The sequence below is a fragment of the Leptonychotes weddellii genome, chromosome 7 (genome assembly GCF_054177405.1).
Source record: "Leptonychotes weddellii isolate Sample4059 chromosome 7, ASM5417740v2, whole genome shotgun sequence".
Classification (NCBI taxonomy): domain Eukaryota; kingdom Metazoa; phylum Chordata; class Mammalia; order Carnivora; family Phocidae; genus Leptonychotes; species Leptonychotes weddellii.
In genome coordinates, this window is record NC_138375.1 from 68,693,653 (window position 1) to 68,708,571 (window position 14,919).

Here is a 14,919-nt window from a genome sequence, read left to right on the forward strand (position 1 = left end):
TTTTTTTTAAAGATTTTATTTATTTATTTGAGAGAGAGAGAATGAGAGACAGAGAGCACGAGAGGGAAGAGGGTCAGAGGGAGAAGCAGACCCCCTGCTGAGCAGGGAGCCCGATGCGGGACTCGATCCCGGGACTCCAGGATCATGACCTGAGCCGAAGGCAGTCGCTTAACCAACTGAGCCACCCAGGCGCCCCTAAATCATGGTCACATTTCTTCTTCCCTTCTCTCCATTATATTCAACTGAATTTATCATTTTACTATCTACTAACTAATATTTTAGAAGGAACAACATAAAAGTATCTTTAAATGTAGCTATTTAAAAAAAAAAAAAACTCAAGTATTTATGTTGTTTATATTCTTCCCCTTTGGGGAGCAGTAATTCATGTCCAAAGAACTTAATAACCATTCTTTAAAACTGGTAGGACTAAAGATGGTAAAAACATATGTAGACTTAAAAAGGCTGTACCAAAATACAAAAATGTCGTGATGTTTAAAGTCAATGACCACTAATCTGTAAATTGATGATACTTACTCATTTATTTATTTTTTTAACTATTGGAAAGGATGGCAAACAATTTTAAAACCTTAAGAATGAACTTGATAAAATCAATTTCTTTCCATTTTAGGAGTGGGCAAACAAATAAAAACATGTGTGACTAAATATTCTAAATGTAATCTTGTTTTTAAAATGTTTAAATATTTTCCCTTGAAAAGTTACAAAAATGGATACTCATTCCTGTAAATGCATGATGACACCACTCACATAAAATATTTCTTTAGGCCATGGCATTTTTTTCGGTGTTACGTTATAATTTAAGGTGAGCTACATAATGGATTGCATTATAATGAATCATACAGCTCTTCAAATGACTTATCTAATTTCACTTTCCAGTGCATATATAAAACCACATATATAATTATGTTGTTTCTCTATATGCCTCTTAGGTTTCTTCTAATTAATTCTAAATGTGGTTCAGAACCCTTCTCTTTTCAGCTGTGAAAAATATAAATAGTGAAACAGAGGCAACTAGTTATTAATGTACCTTTTACATTTATTTAATTGACAAGAATGCATTTAGTTTCTTAAGTTAATCCCCTAATATATTACATTTTATGCTTTCATTTAATCAGTTACATCTTAGAAGAAAAGTATATTTGTGGCTTGAAATTATTCTAAGAGCAAGTACTATAAGATTAAACAATTCATTAATTTGGGTAAAAAAGTACAACATAAGTTATTGAAACTTATTTTCTTCAGACACTGCATTAGCCTCTGGGAAAACAAAGATAAACAGAAGTCACGCTGTCCTGGCTTTCACTGCGGCAGTCAGGGGTGATAATACACGGATGGAAGACAAACCTTACAAGGCAACGTGAGAAGGTCTATAAGAATAGCAAATACAACATGTGTGGTACTAAGAGGATGAAGCGAGGAGGTGATGGAAGGATCGGGAAAGCCTTCTAAAATATGTAATAATTAGTGAATTCTTAATAGGAAGTAAGAAAGTGAAAGCACATTAGGGAATAACAGTCCAGCAGCATCTGGCAGATCCGTGAGTGAAGGAAGGGGTAGGATGTGGCACTGGCTTCAACTCTGGGTACATGAACGTTGTGAGTGCAGCCAGGCTACTAGGCATCAGGGACAGGATCAAGGGAAAAAGGCACAAGAAGGAAGAAACAGCTCCATCTTTCATCATGAAGTGAGTGGTCTTCACCCCCCACCACAGTCACACACTGCTCTCTCACTATTTGCTGTTCGGGTGTATTCATAGTAAATGGTTTCACTCATTTCAGTTGTTTCTTGTTCACCTTTTTCACAAGATGGTACATTTCAAGAGAGCAAGGAGCTGTATTTCCAGCCCCTAGAATAATGCCTGGCATGTACTAGGCACTCGATAATATTGTTGAACAGAGGAATTAAATCAGCAAGAAGAGAGAAGTAAAAAGGGAGATGAAGAATGATGTGAAGAGTGGTCCACACAGAAAACACGATTAGAGAATAATGAACCACCGTCTCAGATGTTACCCATGGCACCAACCCCTAGGCTAATCCAGAAAGCTAATCCAGAAACCATCACCCAGCAAAAAGTTCAAAAAGAACATTCTGAAAAGGCTATACCTATCATGTACTGCAAGAGCTTGTCAGATTGAAAGCCAGAACATCAACTGCATTTTACACATATTGCTATTTCAAGTGAAAAGTGAAAAAAAATACATCTGTAATGGGGAATAGTATAATTGAGAGCTTATTCAAATAAGTGGCTTTTTCAACATAAAATATTAATCTTTTCAATAATCATATTTGCAAGAAAGAAATGGAATACTATTGTGTGAACCATAAGTTCAAATTCCTACCCTGAGCACTTAAGTTTTTTTCAGTCATCACTATATTAATCTGCCTTTTTTGCATTTTACTGCTGTTATGTTCAAAAATTCAATCTCCTAGACAAATGGCAATTCGGGAACACAATTCAAGTGATATATTATTCCCTTTGACTACAAAGGTATATTTTCCCATTCAGATTTTTTTCATTCAAATCTGGCAAAAGCTGTTATATCACACAAAATACACTCTCTGCTTTCTCAACCTACTGTAACATAGAACAAATTCTACAATTCCCTCATCCTTTCTCTGAAACACTTAAAATATATTTTAAATTTAAATTAAATCACAGATAAACGTTATTTATGTTATTTTTTTTGACATTAACTTGAATATTTTAATTGTATTCAATGTATCTGGTAGGTTAAATGTAAAATGTCACAGGCCTTGTTATTTAAATTCCATATATGAAAACCATCTTTACCTGAAATATTTTGACATACACAAGGCAACACTGTACCTAGTATTACTGATCAGCAAAAATTAAGTATCTTTTGGTATTATAATTCCCCCTGTTCCGGGTGTGGGGGGGGAGGGGCGTCTTCCAGTTCCAGTACACTTCTATCTACTTCATCTTTAGAAATGTGAATCTTGCAAAAAGAAATGGTGAACTTAAAAGGAGAAAATTATGCATGCTCATTTGATGAAGAATCTCCCCTGAACAATTTACAGCCTCAATTCCAATAACAAGGAAGTTTTTTCTGCCCGACAACCCAGCCACCACCAATGATAGATATACTCTTTAATGAGTCGGCAGCTGAGTAAATTTCTTTAAGTGTACCCAAATCCCATCTTGGGATTCATAGCCATGAATAGATGGTTATTGGTTAATGCTTAGCTTATACATAGTCACAGAAGCCAATGTGCACACTCCTGAAAAGAGAAGGAAGGAGCTGCATGACTCCAGCCACGTCCTATAAACCTCGGGACCGCCATCCTTTAAACAGTGAAAGCGAGATGAGGCAATATAAATAAGAACGCTTTGGAAACTATAAAAAATGCTACACACACACACACACACACACACACACACACAAGATTCATATTATGACACTACTGACTGAAACAATGTAAAGGATGTCATTGATTTCTTGTTCCCTTTCATGTAAGGTTGGAACCACAAGGGGGAAAATGCCGAGACTAAAAAAATAACAGAAATGGTCCCTTTGCACTGGTCTCTGTATACAATATAGGCAGCACTGAAGGCACAGTAAGTAGTTAGATACCATCTTCTCATGTTCTCATGCCCGGGTGATTGTAATTGTCTCCCAACTCAGCTCCCTGCTTTTGCCCTTGCCATCTTATAATCTGTTCTCAATGCACAGCAATCAAAGTAAGCCTTTGGTAAAGCAGCTCATATCTCACTGCTTAACACCCCTCTCATTTGGGTCAGATTAAAAGTGAGAGTCATCACCCTGGCATGCCAGGCCCTACAGAGGCAAACTCTCCACACCCCAGCCTTCCTCATGGGTCTCTCCTCCCTCCACCCTTTCCCCTGCTCCCTGTCCTCCAGGCACACTGGCCTTCTTGCTGTTCTTTACACAGGCATGCTCCCACTTGCTGTTTCCTCTGCCTAGAATATTCTCACACCACGTATGTATCCGTGTGGTTTCCTCTCTTGCTCAGTTCAGGTCTGTGCTCACTCAATTGCCACCTTCTCAGTGAGGTCTTCATTAACCTTGATATTTAGAATTGCAAACCTCCCCATGTTCCTGGGATCACCCATCACCCTTTACTACTCCAAAGTATTCAGTCTCATTACAATATGACCTATTTTACTTATTACTTTGTTTAATTTCTGACTGTAAGCTCTATGAGAGCAGAGATTTTTGTATGCTTTCACTGTTATACCCCCAATACCTAGCACAGTGCCTGGCACATAGCAAGACCTCAGTAAATATTTGTTAACAGATATGCAACTTTCACACATATACATGTTTGAGCTACCTGTAGACCATTACAGTATTATAACAAACTCTTCTGAACTAAGGTTCAAGCTAAATGTTCCAAAAAGAAGGGGTACTCGCTTCAGCAGCACTTACGCTAATATTGGAGTGATACAGAGAAGAGCAGCATGGCCCTTGTGCAAGGGGCCAAAAAGAATGGGAAAAGATTATACAAAAATGAACAACAACAACAAAAATGAGGAACAAAAGTGAGATTTTTAAAAATCATCCAAAACAAAATAAACTAATTGACATTAAACTCAAGAGAGTTCCAACACATTCATAAAACCTTTTACTTACTTAGTCAATGCAGAATTAAAGAACACATGATAAAGTTTGTATTTCAGCCATTACTCTCTAATGGCTTCTTGGATAATCACAAATTTAATGTGTAGGATGTGTTCTCAGAAAATGTGAGCCCTTGGGGACAGGTGTGGGGAAGCCAGTACCCTTCACCCTGTTAATTCTAGGCTCCACTCACTGGAATGTGAAGATACCAAGCTACCTTTCAAGTACTGATAGCAAAAGAATTAAGTACTTTTAAAAGAAATGCTAATTTCTTCTATGAAACCAAATCTTGCAAAAAGATGTGACAAAGTTATGATTTTTACAGGACTAACCTTATTGGGTCCTGGTATCAAACATACTTTTATGCCATTTATCTCAATGGCCACATCAAACAGAAAAGTGGAGTTATCCTTCATATGGTGTTTGACCCCCACGGTGTGTTCTTTCCCTTCCCTAACATCCTATAACACGGATGACCTTTATATAACAAGCTTTGTACTATAACTGTTTCTTGTATGTCCATATTGTTTCTACATGAGAGATGCTTGAGGGCAGAAATCCTCGAGTAAGAAATACTCAATTTAACAAGGATGAATCCATTTATAACATCATCAAAGAAAAACAAGCAAAAAATGTTTCTAAATAATGGAAAGCAGAGCTGTAAGCACCAACAGGGCCTCTACATTTCCCCAACCAAGAGAAGTCAACAGGAGGGACTCTTGGCAAAGATATGATCCCCGCAAAATTTGCCTGTAGGAGCCTCAGCTTCTCATATATTCATTTTCTAATAATACAGTCAATGAAACATTATCATCCTTATTTTACACTGTGAGGAAACAGCGGTTTGAGTGAAGTGACGAACTTTAACCTGTTCGAAGTGACAGAATGTCTCAGAAGAAAGAAAAGACTTAATCCCAGGGCTGTCTGACTCAAAAGCTTGTGCTTCTTGTTACTGAGCTCTGCCTCCCGTTGGTCTAGAGTTGATTACGTATGCAGCTGTGTGTTTCATATATTTTCATGTGAATGAGTTCCCCACAACTTATCCCTCTAACCTCTTGCAAAGAAGCTGTATATCTAATTACAGGATAAAGAGCAGTATGTAAGAATAAAAGAAAAGGAGGATAATATTTGGGAGGAAGTGGACGTGCAAGCCCCTGAAACTGTACTAGACTAGCTTGGCCTTGCCCTAGCTATGGGCACGGGTCAATGTCAGGCCTGCCTTAAAACCATACTAGCTCCAATAATACGTTAGTCTTCTTGTTAAGAGGAATTACTGTCTATCCCCAAATAATCAGTACACTGCCAGATAAAGGAGGGCTCAATTATCAAGACAGAGAAAAGTTCCCTAAGTTATAATCATGGTTAAATTTGGACATCTATAAATTTTCCAGGTTATAAAGAACTAGTGGACAGCCCTGAGACCGTCTTTAAAGCCTGGGTTTCAAGGGAATGTAGAACCACTGGTGACTAAGGCAGTAAGATGAAAACACAGAGCATGTCATAGGAAAAGTGAATGACTGGAAGAAGTGTGTATAAGAAGAAGAAAGAGAAAGAGGAAGAGAGACAGATTAGTTCCTATAAAAAATGACAGTGTTATAACAAAATGCCTGGATTTCACTTAGCATCATAACATAATTTAAGAATGGTATCATATTAGCATAGTAGTAAATTTTTTCTGGTTAAATACTAAATGGGGAAAGAGTTACCAGTTAACTGTGTGCTAACAATGTTACCCAGAGAAAAACACAAACTACACCCACCAGACTTAAAAACTGTATGAAATATAGTCATATTATTCATATCATCACAATTACTTTTAGCCATTAATAATATATTTCTACACACATACAGATATATGCATATTTTGGCAATTACCTAAAAATAATTCAAGCTAATTCCCTAAAGATTTAATCCATGTTGAAGTGTGTCCTTAAAAAAGCTGATGGCATACTTTTTGTAAAACAGAGTGCAGTAACAAAGGGTCACACTTAAAAGATACGCACATGAAGCTACATTTCTCTTTCACACATCTTGTCTGCATTTTCAAAATTGAATAATAAGCATGGTATTTTTAACAAGATAATGTTCACTTCCTTTGCATATAATAAAAATGTCAGAATCTTAACTTTTTATGCCTACATAATGGATTACAAGGTTATAAAAATGTATTCAATATAAAGGTTTCCATGAGTTTTATAATAAAATGACCAGGAGAAATGAAAATGAGATTAAAAACCAAAAGAACTAGATTCTAGTCCAAGCTCTGCCACAAACTATCTGTGTGACCTTGATCTAAATGAAGAATGTCAAATCTTTGGCCTCCAAACAGCCAAAATCCCAACTGACCAGAGCTGACACGGAAGTTGAAACTTATCCATCCCTAGGCTGGTACCTTAACTACACTGAACTTCATATTCTGAACTATAAATTGAGAGAGTTGGCTTCTGAGTTACCTTGTGACCCTGACACTCAGATTACCAAAAAGAGCAGAGTCAGAAGTCTACCAACTGGGGCACCTGGGTGGCTCAGTTGCTAAGCGTCTGCCTTCGGCTGAGGTCATGATCCCAGGGTCCTGGGATCAAGCCCCGCGTCGGGCTCCCTGCTCAGCCTGGAAGCCTGCTTCTCTCTCTCCCACTCCCCCTGCTTCTGTTCCCTCTCTTGCTGTGTCTCTCTCTGTCAAATAAATAAATAAAATCTTTAAAAAAAAAAAAAAAAGTCTACCAACTGATGAGTATTATTCCTATAAAACTGTGAGACTCCTGTTGGCCCTCCATTTTTTTCAAAGCAAAAATGCTTAATTTGCTATGTACAGTATTTTTAATTAGTAGAAGATGAGTGTATGCCAGCTGGACATAAGCCTGGGTTACAGGCAAATATTTACCAGCAGATTGAAAGAACCCTATATATGTCATTAGACCAGCGCACTACTGAGATGATATAAGGCCAGGGCCCAGAAAGAAGAACTAAGAAAATTCTTTCTAGATTCTGAGATTTCTAAAGGTAATATACACATGGACAATCTGTATACATTTGGATAAAATATAAGATATATTCAGAATTATTTCTAAAAACAAAAAGCTCCTATCTGCTAATTTTGGGCTCTTTTATTTAAAGACTGCATGTAAAAAATCCAAAAGGGATTGTTTGTTTAAATGAATATATTCTCAAACATATTCTCAAAATTTAGCAACTTTAATCGTTAATTGTAATCACTAAAAGCTTAGCCTTAAAAAATGAAATAAATAGGGACGCCTGGGTGGCTCAGTCGGTTAAGCGGCTGCCTTCGGCCTGGGTCATGATCCCAGGGTCCTGGGATCGAGCCCCGCATCGGGCTCCTTGCTCAGCAGGGAGCCTGCTTCTCTCTCTCTCTCTCTCTCTCTCTGCTTGTGCTCTCTCTGTCAAATAAATAAAATCTTTAAAAAAAAAATGAAATAAATAAAGAGTAGCCTACATTGGAGTACCCAGAAAATGTTTTATACATATGAGTTTCAGCCAAAATTCAGAGTACCCAGCCTCTATCATAAGAGTCACATCTTTATCAGTAATAGCTAATTACTACTGAGTACTGAGCATGCGCTAAGCTCTTTGAATTGTTATATATCTTTGAGTCTTGAAAATAACCCAGTGAGGTAGGAACTTCTCATCTGCAAGTGTAGTTGATTAAGTCATATATATTTTCAGCTAAGAGCCATATTACACTACCTTGGAGATTACACAGCTTCATTCTTCTTCTTCTTTTTTTAATAAAAAAGCAAACAAATAAATAACCAATGATAAATATCAAGGCCTCAGTTGCAGTCAGCATGTATTCATAGAGCTGTCCAAACCCAAACCGAAACCCAGCCATCTGCATTTCCATTTCTGCCTGCAATGACGTAGGAAACCAAACTTAGTGAACTAGGAAACACCTTCTATATGCCACACACTGTTAGATACCATTCAATCTCATGTAACCCTCACCACTGCCCTGGATGTATATTACCAGCCCCACCTTACAAATGGGAAAACTGAGGCTCAGAATGGCTAAGTAACTTACACTAGGCAGTCAGAGAGCAGGTACTAAATCAGGACTCTGATGTCCAAGTCAGTATTCCATAGGGTGTACCCCGGAGTTTTTACAGCACAGACACAATAGATATTCAAGCTTATGATCAGACGCCATCAAGACAAGGTAAAGGCATAGACAGTGCAGTACATCGAAGATGAAAGGGAAATGAATAGAACAACTTAGAAAAAGCTGAGCATAATTTCAAAGGAAAAAAATTACAACAAATATCAAGTAAAGTTTTGCTTTACAATAATACTTGCTTTCTAATATCTAAATTATTCAATGTAGTACAGGGTAGTGTTTATATTAAACTCACAGTGACCTTCAAAAGGTACTGTAGTTTATATTTTATAGTCCACTGGAATCCTATCTATTAAAGAAAGTTTGCTTCACAAAACAGACTTGGGATATTTCAATTTACAGGCATTTTCTGAAAGTAATAATATTTGTCTACAATGTTCAGTCATTATTCATGTTAGGATATAATTAACAATAAAGGGGAATAAAAACATTAGAATATGATCAGGAATGTGTTATAAAACAAGTTTACTAAGATTTTATCTTGTTTTATTTTCCAAGGATCATAATGTCTCAATATACCTGTATTGTCATCCCGGGGAAGTAACAGATGGCTTGTTGATAGAGGGTAGGAAAGAGAAGAATAGAACACTTCTTGACCTTTATTCCTTTTACACTAAAACTAACTGGCTCAGAAAGTTTTTAAGTACCAGGCGATATGCTTAAACTGAAAATATTTCTTAATATACTTTTCTTTTGAAGTAGTAAAAATTAAGGACATTAAAAGGAAATTTTTTCATGTATGGTGGAATGGCTTATAAAAGCATCTATGTATCGCTGTGTCCTAAATTCAGTTTATTCATCATATTCCTTCAATGATACTATCATTGAAGAACAAAGATGAGGAGCAACTAATGTTAACTTTCTCAGAACAGAGTACTTTCTGTTAAAGCCTCTGAATTTCCTAATCCAATAGACAGAAAGAGGTCTAGGGTCTGCATTTTCCATTCCAAGAGTGTCAGTTACATTGTAAGACCAGTTAAAGAACATAGGATTACTAGCTAGAACATTTAGAAGCAAATTAGTATCTTGAAGGATTGCAGTCCCAACACAGGGCTAATCCCATTACCCAAGGAAAGGTTTGAGGTTGACTCTCTAAATGGATTGTAAGAGGTAGGCAATCGCTGGTGTGTCTCAAATATGTTCTCTACCGAGCGCACCAGCAGCTCACAGTGGTTTCACATGTTTTCTAATCACAAAATTTTTTAAACACTGACCCTCTATCTATAGAGTCAAACAAGCTTCCCTTATTTTATGCCAAATACACCCACAAAATTATTTAAATTGTAATTAATTATGGCACACTATAAACAATGAAAGAATCCTGGACCTCCATTCCTCAAGTCCCTTGTATCAGAAAGCTAAAAAATTACATACAGAGGGGACATATCTCTTTAGGAAGAAAGCTTCTCATTCTATATAAATACTAAGCTAAAAGTTTTTCTAATCTACAAGAAAGTGTGGGCAGTAGAATATCTTCAAGTAAAAATAAGGACCTCTTAGAATAGGCTTAAATAACTTTAAAGAAAATATAATTTTATTACATTACTTTAAATCTCCAGATGACAACATATTTGTAGAGTTTAGTAAAAATAGTAAGTTATAACAGCAACTAACATTTTTGGAAGTTCTTACTTTGTAACAGTTTGCAAATATTGGATTCTTATCTTTATTTTAAAATGGTGAAAAACATGGCTTTATTGGGTTAAGTAATTTATCCAAAACTACAATGCCAGAAAGTGCTGAAGTCAGAATTCAAACCCAGGCTTTACTATGCATAAATCATTTTCATAATCTCATTTACATCTCATAATACTCTAACCCTAGAAGGTAGTATTCTCATATTTACCCTTATTACCTGTGGTGAAATTGAGATTCAAAGAGGTTCCAAGACTTGGCCAAGTTCACACAGCCTGTACTCTTGGAGCTTGAATTTTGGGCTATAGTAAATGGTCTCCTGGCACCACATTAGATGGTCTTTCCAGCATATCACACTACTGTTAAAATCTCGCATTAGATATTTGATCTTCTACAAAGGCAAACAGTAAATGGCCAGGTTCCTATTAAACATGTCATTGATTCTCTTCAGATTCTGTTCTCTTAAGCTATTAAGAATATATTTGATTTAGTTAATATTTAATTTCTTACCCAAGACTTAGATCTAAATTTTGCAATGTTGAACAAAAGATAACAGTATTATGGAATCTAAAAACCACTTGTGTCTAGGGAGATCTATTATCCAAGGTTTCTTCTCAGAAGTCCTTTAAGGAAATGTTTGATGTTTAAAATAAAACTATTAGCCATTTAATTCATATATTTGAGGATGGCTTAAATTAGATTCTTACATTTTCTATTAACTTGCACAAGAGTCTGACATGTTACAAGTCAGGAGCTGGAGGGCTCCCAAAGAGCATCACTGCTCAAGTAGAAAAGGCATTTCCTTTCCAGCTGTTGAGTTTCTTGGGTCTTAGGAAGCCCACAGAGGTCTTTTGTCAAATAGGTACCTGTATCAGTAGTGGATAATTTCCTATTCCTGACCACTTCAGCATCTGACACGGTCTCCCGAAGTCTAACTTGCCATCTAGACACAGGTTTATAGATCAGCAAAAATATGCTAACTACATGGACTAGAACACAAAAGTGTTCATTTACAAAAAGCCCTTATTCTATAAAGTTTGCATTTCTTAATACAAGAACAGAGGTCAAAAGAGCTCATAAATTTTTAAGTAATTTAGTTCTACTCCCATAAAACTAATTAGGAAACACTGTCACCTGTATTTAACAGTTCTGAAGCTTCCCTTTCCTTGCCTAAAAGAAACAAAACATTTAGCATGTATTGAGCAGGAAGCATAACAAATTCACCAATGCAATGGTCACAGCAAAACAGTAAACTTAATAACAGGAAAAGTAACCAGATGCCAGCTATCAACAGTTATATATGGTACCAATTAATTACACTCAGCTTTTTAATATCGTAAGTGTTGGGAAAATATTTAAAGACTAAAACTTGGAGGATTCTCTATTTGGTGTGAGGGAGTTTAAATACACAGTGACTATTCATCCTAGTGACTATAACAAATGACAACTTCCATTTGTACAGAGAATGAATAAGATAAAGGACTACAGCTATAAAGTTTAGCCTGGATTCATTATAAAATTCTATTCTTCATAGGCTTATTAAAATGTTATAAGAATAAATACTATATATTTGGAAATGTTTGCAGAACCCTTCTCCCATGGCATATGTATTTGGTTTCACAAGCTATGCTCATGAACACTTGTCTCTTATTTTCCTAAATATTTATGAATAACATAGTCTTTAACTCAACAGCATTTTTCTTGGCATAGCTCTTCTTCCAGATGCAGCATCAAGTATGCTCTTGAATTAAGGATCAAGTAACATCTTTAATGCTGCTTTCCTAAGCCATCTGCTAGTTTTGTGATGTCATCTTAAATGTTTCCATTTCCAATGCTCCCAACTACAATAAGATAAATTAATGCCTAATAAACTAGGAACACACAAAGAAAAGATAAAGTAATGAAAGTTTAAGTATTTTTCTACTAAATAGAGAAGGGGGAAGAACTGTTATCTTTTTCATGGTCAGAGTCTGTTGGATATATAGTTACTTCCCTTACTGTGACTGGATTATCCCATGTTCAGACTCTGTTATAAAGTATACATGAGAATAGGTCTATTAAAAGTTAACCTATAAGCATGGAATGTAAAGATTTATAGTAAACTAAAACTCAGGACCACTGGATTTTAAAGCTTGATTCTGGTTCATTTCAGTTTCTTTCTTCATGGGCACTCTTAGAAAAAAAATGCCCAAAGGAAAAGAAAGGATCCATAACTCTTAAATTCCTAGTCAAGGATGCTCTAAGACTACTTGGTTTTAATTGTTCACCCCGATTGTAGTTTGACATCTGTTCCAATGCTCCTTCCAGGAATCAAGTCACAGATGCAAGAAAGAATTACTCAACCAGTTGTTGAAGTCTTCCCTGTCTAATTATTTCCCACATTTAAGTTCTACATGATAGTTCCATACTTAAAATGAAACATTCTAAGGAGAAAAAAAATATTTTAGGCTTTGATTTTAAAATTAGGGGAATAATATATCATTAATTCCTACTTACTTTTTTTTTTCTTAGAGAGAGACAGAGAGAGAATTTTTTTTTTTAAGATTTTATTTATTCATTTGAGACACAGAGATACAGAAAGAGAGAGAGAGAGAGAGAGAGAGAAAGCATGAGCAGGGAGAGAGGCAGAGGGAGAGGGAGAAGCAGGCTCCTCGCTGAGCCAGTAGCCCAATGTGGGGCTCGATCCCAGGACCCTGGGATCATGACCTGAGCCGAAGGCAGACGCTTAACCATCTGAGCCACCCAGGTGCTCCGAAAGAGAGAGAATCTTAAGCAGGCTCCACACCTAGCACAGAGCTTGATGGCAGGGCTCAATCTCACAACCCTGACATCATGACCTGAGCCAAAATCAAAAGTCAGATGGCCAACAAACTGAGCCCCCCATGAGCCCCACTACTTACATTTTTAAAAATATTTTTTCATTTTCTCCTGTAACTCTCTTCCCTAAAGTAAGGTAAGATTTTGTAGCAATTTATGACTGTTTCAACACAATGTTGCTATTAAATAAACACTGTGATTTTATTCTGATCTGTAACAACTTCCCATATTCCTAAAATTTTCTGCTTTGATAAGATAAATGTGAGAGATCTAATTCTAAAGTAGCTAATGCTTTTTCTTTATATTTTCTCTATATTCTCTGTAATTCTACACTCTTCATTCATTCTTCTCGTCTCCACCAAAATTTTCTATTTCAAAGAGATAACTTTTGAGAATTTTTTTTTGTTCTCAATATTGTACAATTCTGTGGAAACATTCTCTATCACATCCATTTGGAAAAGTTTAAATATTCATTAGTCAGAAAGTTCACAAGGATGGCAGTGGGAAAACATCAATTTGGCTAACTGAACAACCTTAAGTTCAAACTTCTAACATTATCCTCAAATTATATTATACATACAATCACTGTATTTTGTGATTGTGTTAAGAGAAGTTTAACAAATTAAATGTAAATATTTATAATACACCAGCTTTTGTAACCTGGTTTTGGCATTCAGATTTAAATCGATGAGCCTAAAAAATTGTAAGGGATTCTGGGCTTCTCTACCCTGCAGAGAGACCCTGGTGTTAATGTCCACTCAGGGATTCATTCACCTTGGGGCTTAGAATCTAATCTGGCCTCCCAATGAACTACATTACAAAGAATGGAGCATTTGAAATTTTTACAGAGTCCCTTAGAAACATATTTATTCTCTTCATAAAGTTTTCTAATCCTACCCCTCTCATCCCCTATGACTTTAGACACTACCACTGCCCATAACCTATTCTTGCTCTATCAAAACTCTTTGACTGGGCATCTTTAGATATTGAAATGAGCTCAAATTAAACCTCGTGGGCAGTGTGGAGTTAGACTCTCCTGGGAGCCAGAGCACTTTCTAGGTTCAGTTTTGCCTTTTGGATTTTGGAAACAAGTAACACTGGCATGGACTTTAAATGCTTAGGGGATCAAGGAGAAAAAAAAAAAAAAAAGACCAAAAATAACCAACAGTAAATCAGAAAGAATTCCAACCAGCAAAAATCTAGGTTGGCTAACTTGGATAATGGCATTGGGATAGTGTAGAGAGTAAGGAGCCTCAGGAGCAGGGCAGGAACTGCTGCCTTCCCTTGTCTTATGCTTCTTTCCATGCTTAATACTTCATCTTCTAAGCTAAGCATTATTCCAACTTCTTTCATGCACTCCTCCTCCTTCAATCTTCCCACCTTGCTTAAATGCAAGACATTTGAGTATAATGCATTTTTAATCATACTATCTTTTAATCCCTGTGTCATCTAACAGCAGATCATGTATCACCAGCCATGTTTTTAACTTTTAGACTGGACATAACAACAAAAATTTCAATCAACGTCACTCAATTTGCTGTTTACACGTATGGGTAAGTTAGGTGAAAGGAGACAGTGAAATGATAATTTAAGATCTTAACCAAAGATAAAAAAAAATTTTTGATAAAAATTTTAAATAAGAACAAAGGAAAATTTTAGTATATGTGCTGCCAAAGCAAGCACAAGAACAAAGGAAAATTTTAAAGGAATAGTCCAAAG

General features: G+C 36.2%; 1 protein-coding gene and 1 non-coding gene across 19 annotated transcripts in view; one reads left to right on the forward strand and one right to left on the reverse strand.

Annotated features, from left to right (window-relative positions):
• PAM (peptidylglycine alpha-amidating monooxygenase) overlaps positions 1 to 14,919 on the reverse strand; it is a 276,720-nt gene that overhangs the window by 189,746 nt on the left and 72,055 nt on the right. The gene's annotated exons all lie outside the window — the stretch shown is intronic.
• Positions 4,405 to 4,510, forward strand: LOC115938835 (U6 spliceosomal RNA). Its single transcript, XR_004073850.1, has one exon. It is a non-coding gene; the product is annotated as a U6 spliceosomal RNA (small nuclear RNA).